At 48.1% G+C, this 5,130-nt stretch overlaps 1 long non-coding RNA gene across 1 annotated transcript; it reads right to left on the bottom strand.

Annotated features, from left to right (window-relative positions):
- Positions 1 to 1,039: 1,039 nt before the first annotated feature.
- On the bottom strand, positions 1,040 to 1,559 carry LOC121005374. Its single transcript, XR_005779930.1, has 3 exons — positions 1,519 to 1,559; positions 1,224 to 1,440; positions 1,040 to 1,133 (listed from the first exon to the last, which is right to left on the bottom strand). It is a non-coding gene; the product is annotated as an uncharacterized LOC121005374 (long non-coding RNA).
- Between the last annotated feature and the right edge of the window lie 3,571 nt (positions 1,560 to 5,130).

Genomic DNA, 5,130 nt, shown 5'->3' on the forward strand with positions numbered 1-5,130 from the left:
CGTGTGGGATGGGGGTGGGGGTTGGGGGCGGTGCATGATTTCCCATGACCCGTTCTCTAGCATGATCTTGTACTTATGCAACTGCTCGGGCGTCATTGAGTCCATCAAACTGATCATGCTTAGCCCATAATGGTAGTTTGGGCTGCGTTGAAACGCCGACTCCGCCCCCTCCCAGCGGCGAATCAAGTCAGCACCAAACTCCATCTGATGTTGGGCAAAACCTTCTAGAGCGTCGGAAACGACCTCTACAAGGTTTGCATAATCAGCTCGATTTGGCCTACCGGATCTCTGCCTGCTCACCAGGGCTCTCAAATTTTGACGAAAACCTAAGAGCCTCTGTTGAGCGGAGGGACCCGGTAGGGGACTCGGATTATCCTGAGCCGATGCATGAGGGACAGGAGGGCTGGTGCTGGCGATCCGTTCCGGTTCCGCCTCAGGAGGTTGGTCAGGCTCCCGAGTGCTGCTGGCACGTCTGTAGAAAAAAAATGAAAGTTAGGAATTGTTCTCTAAATAAAACATCCATGTTCTATGCCAGTGTTTCCCAACCAGTGTGCCTCCAGCTGTTGCAAAACTACAACTCCCAGCATGCCCGGACAGCCTTTGGCTGTGCGGGCATGCTGGGAGTTGTAGTTTTGCAACAGCTGGAGGCACACTGGTTGGGAAACACTGTTCTATGCTATGTCTACCGTATACCATAGGGGGCTGGCCAAAACAGGGAAGCTAAACGCTCTGCTGTCTCAGACAGCCCCTTAAATTCAGACGGAGAGAACAGTTGTCCATCTGACTGTGGGGGGCTGGCCAAAACAGGGGAGCCAAACGCTCCGCTGTCTCAGACAGCCCCTTAAATTCAGACGGAGAGAACAGTTGTCCATCTGACTGTGGGGGGGGGCTGGCCAAAACAGGGGAGCCAAACGCTCCGCTGTCTCAGACAGCCCCTTTACAATTTATTTTTTGAACAGTTATAAATATTTACCTTTTCGGTGCCATCGCCCTTCGTAGGAACCCCAGGGCCGCCGTATGGATGTAGGTTGCCCCTGAGGTTCCTCCGGAGCCACTCGGGGCCTAAACCTCCTTGTTGTAATCCCTCCTGAAGCGGTCCCGGATAGATCGCCAACGCGTTGTAACCAGTTTGACTATCGAAAAAAACAATAAAAACTAAAATCAGCATGATGAAGGAAAAGAACAATATTTTAAAGTATTAAAATACATATTGTTTTACTTACCATATTTCTCCTGAGCCGCCGCATCTAGATCCCCCCAGGTCTCAAAAACTGAAGCAGAGATGTCCCTCCAGAGCCGCTGGGTACGACGATGATCGGCGTGGTGGCGGTCGGAGTGGTCCCATAATGCTGGACGCGCCTCCACCAGTCGGATGAGGAGCAGGTTATCTATGCTCGGAACCCCGAACTCCTCATCTTCCCTGGTGGAGCCTACGGAACCCTGAAAAAAAGGAAATACAAAATTTAATGTAAATCCTAATACAAAATGCTAATTAAAACTACTTAATTCAATACTTACACGTCTACGACCGCCACGCTCATTCCCGCGGACTCTGGAGGCGACTGGGGGATCCTCGCTGGCGGCTCTAGGTGCAGATTGCTAAAAACAAATTTTTTTTAGAAGACTGTACTTAAAAAAAAATATAAAATTACGATATATATATATATATATATATATATATATATACATACTTACTTCTTGACAGCCCCGGTCCGGGCTTGGTCCACCTCCCCTGGACGTTGGCGATTCGGCAGATGAGCTGGCCATTGCTGGAGAGCCCTCCGCAGATGATGATGATGAAATCTATAATAAGAGCACATACTGATTAATGCAAGGAATCAAACAGTAAAAACTCCAAGTGTTGATTTTATACTTACCGGCCACTGAATACGGCGGCGGCGCCTTCTGGGTGGGTCACTCCAGTCTATGGATGTCTTCTTTGATGACATCTGTACGCAACAGAATACCAGACAAAATGCAGATAACGTTAAAGGAACTTGTAGAGCACTATTTCCTCATATATCAACAATTTTTTTTTTTTTAATACTTACTTTTTAAAATATAGGTCTGGGCTTGCCCACCGCAGATACATTTTTTTTTTTCTTTTTTTGGGAACGACCCTAATAATATAATGATACAAAAAAATGAATCCGACAGGAGCCATGATCCCCCCCCCCCAACTGCCATAAACACCCCCAGAGACAGCAGCCCCCCACAATGACATCAGGCCCCCAGTTCCAAACAACCTTCCCACAATGCCCTCAGCCCCCCCCAATGCCAGCAGCTCCCACAGTTCCAGCCACAAACACCGCCGCAATGTCAGAAGCACCGCACAGTTCCAGCCACAAACACCGCCGCAATGTCAGAAGCACCGCACAGTTCCAGCCACAAACACCGCCGCAATGTCAGAAGCACCGCACAGTTCCAGCCACAAACACCGCCGCAATGTCAGAAGCACCGCACAGTTCCAGCCACAAACACCGCCGCAATGTCAGAAGCACCGCACAGTTCCAGCCACATACACCGCCGCAATGTCAGAAGCACCGCACAGTTCCAGCCACAAACACTATTGCAATGTCAGAAGCACCGCACAGTTCCAGCCACAAACACCGCCGCAATGTCAGAAGCACCGCACAGTTCCAGCCACAAACACCGCCGCAATGTCAGAAGCACCGCACAGTTCCAGCCACAAACACCGCCGCAATGTCAGAAGCACCGCACAGTTCCAGCCACACACATCATACCATTGCCAGCAGACCACCCCCCCCAGTTCCAGCCACACAGGCCCCCCCCCAGTGCCAGAAGCCCCCCCATAAAGGCAGCCCACACCACCAGTGCCAGCGGCTCCCACAGTTCCAGACACACACCCCTTACCAAGTGCCAGCAGCCCCCCCACCATAGAAATAGAGAGATAGATAGATAGATAGATAGTAAAAAAAGAAAGATAGACAAACAGACAAAACTTCATACTTACCAGTCTCACCAAGTCGATAATCCAAAATGGCCGACGATGAGGGGGAGGGACAGGAAGTTACTGGGCATGCGCAGAGACGTGAACGTTTTCGAACGGATCCGTGTCAAAGCGGAGCCAGGACAGACGGATCCGTCTCCATTGACTTCCATTGTAAGTCTGAACGGATCCGCACGCCTCCGCACGGCCAGGCGGACATCAAAACGCTGCAAGCTGCGTTCGGGTGTCCGCCTGCTGAGCGGAACGGAGGCTGAACGCTGCCAGACTGATGCATTCTGAGCGGATCCTTATCCACTCAGAATTCATTGGGACAGTACGGATCCGTTCGGGGCCGCTCGTGAGCCCCTTCAAACGGAGCGCTCGAGCGGACACCCGAACGCTAGTGTGAAAGTAGCCTAAGACAGTACATCATAAATCAATATAATGCTATGCGATCCTATCGGTGCTACGTAGGTCAGTCTAAGGGTCGCCAAGACAAAGAAAACCACTTTCCACAAGGAGTACAGGGAGTGCAGAATTATTAGGCAAGTTGTATTTTTGAGGATTAATTTTATTATTGAACAACAACCATGTTCTCAATGAACCCAAAAAACTCAAATATCAAAGCTGAATATTTTTGGAAGTAGTTTTTAGTTTTAGCTATTTTAGGGGGATATCTGTGTGTGCAGGTGACTATTACTGTGCATAATTATTAGGCAACTTAACAAAAAACAAATATATACCCATTTCAATTATTTATTTTTACCAGTGAAACCAATATAACATCTCAACATTCACAAATATACATTTCTGACATTCAAAAACAAAACAAAAACAAATCAGTGACCAATATAGCCACCTTTCTTTGCAAGGACACTCAAAAGCCTGCCATCCATGGATTCTGTCTGTGTTTTGATCTGTTCACCATCAACATTGCGTGCAGCAGCAACCACAGCCTCCCAGACACTGTTCAGAGAGGTGTACTGTTTTCCCTCCTTGTAAATCTCACATTTGATGATGGACCACAGGTTCTCAATGGGGTTCAGATCAGGTGAACAAGGAGGCCATGTCATTAGATTTTCTTCTTTTATACCCTTTCTTGCCAGCCACGCTGTGGAGTACTTGGACGCGTGTGATGGAGCATTGTCATGCATGAAAATCATGTTTTTCTTGAAGGATGCAGACTTCTTCCTGTACCACTGCTTGAAGAAGGTGTCTTCCAGAAACTGGCAGTAGGACTGGGAGTTGAGCTTGACTCCATCCTCAACCCGAAAAGGCCCCACAAGCTCATCTTTGATGATACCAGCCCAAACCAGTACTCCACCTCCACCTTGCTGGCGTCTGAGTCGGACTGGAGCTCTCTGCCCTTTACCAATCCAGCCACGGGCCCATCCATCTGGCCCATCAAGACTCACTTATTTCATCAGTCCATAAAACCTTAGAAAAATCAGTCTTGAGATATTTCTTGGCCCAGTCTTGACGTTTCAGCTTGTGTGTCTTGTTCAGTGGTGGTCGTCTTTCAGCCTTTCTTACCTTGGCCATGTCTGAGTATTGCACACCTTGTGCTTTTGGGCACTCCAGTGATGTTGCAGCTCTGAAATATGGCCAAACTGGTGGCAAGTGGCATCTTGGCAGCTGCACGCTTGACTTTTCTCAGTTCATGGGCAGTTATTTTGCGCCTTGGTTTTTCCACACGCTTCTTGTGACCCTGTTGACTATTTTGAATGAAACGCTTGATTGTTCGATGATCACGCTTCAGAAGCTTTGCAATTTTAAGAGTGCTGCATCCCTCTGCAAGATATCTCACTATTTTTGACTTTTCTGAGGCTGTCAAGTCCTTCTTTTGACCCATTTTGCCAAAGGAAAGGAAGTTGCCTAATAATTGTGCACACCTAATATAGGTTGTTGATGTCATTAGACCACACCCCTTCTCATTACAGAGATGCACATCACCTAATATGCTTAATTGGTAGTAGGCTTTCGAGCCTATACAGCTTGGAGTAAGACAACATGCATAAAGAGGATGATGTGGTCAGAATACTCATTTGCCTAATAATTCTGCACGCAGTGTATAGTGGAAGGATAATGGTGTGTGGAGTGGGGACAGCCGACATACTAATGTAGAGACTGCGCCTGTCCAGGGTGGAGACTGTAGCATTTTGATGAGCTCCATAGTAGAA

Source organism: Bufo bufo, chromosome 6 (genome assembly GCF_905171765.1).
Source record: "Bufo bufo chromosome 6, aBufBuf1.1, whole genome shotgun sequence".
NCBI lineage: Eukaryota > Metazoa > Chordata > Amphibia > Anura > Bufonidae > Bufo > Bufo bufo.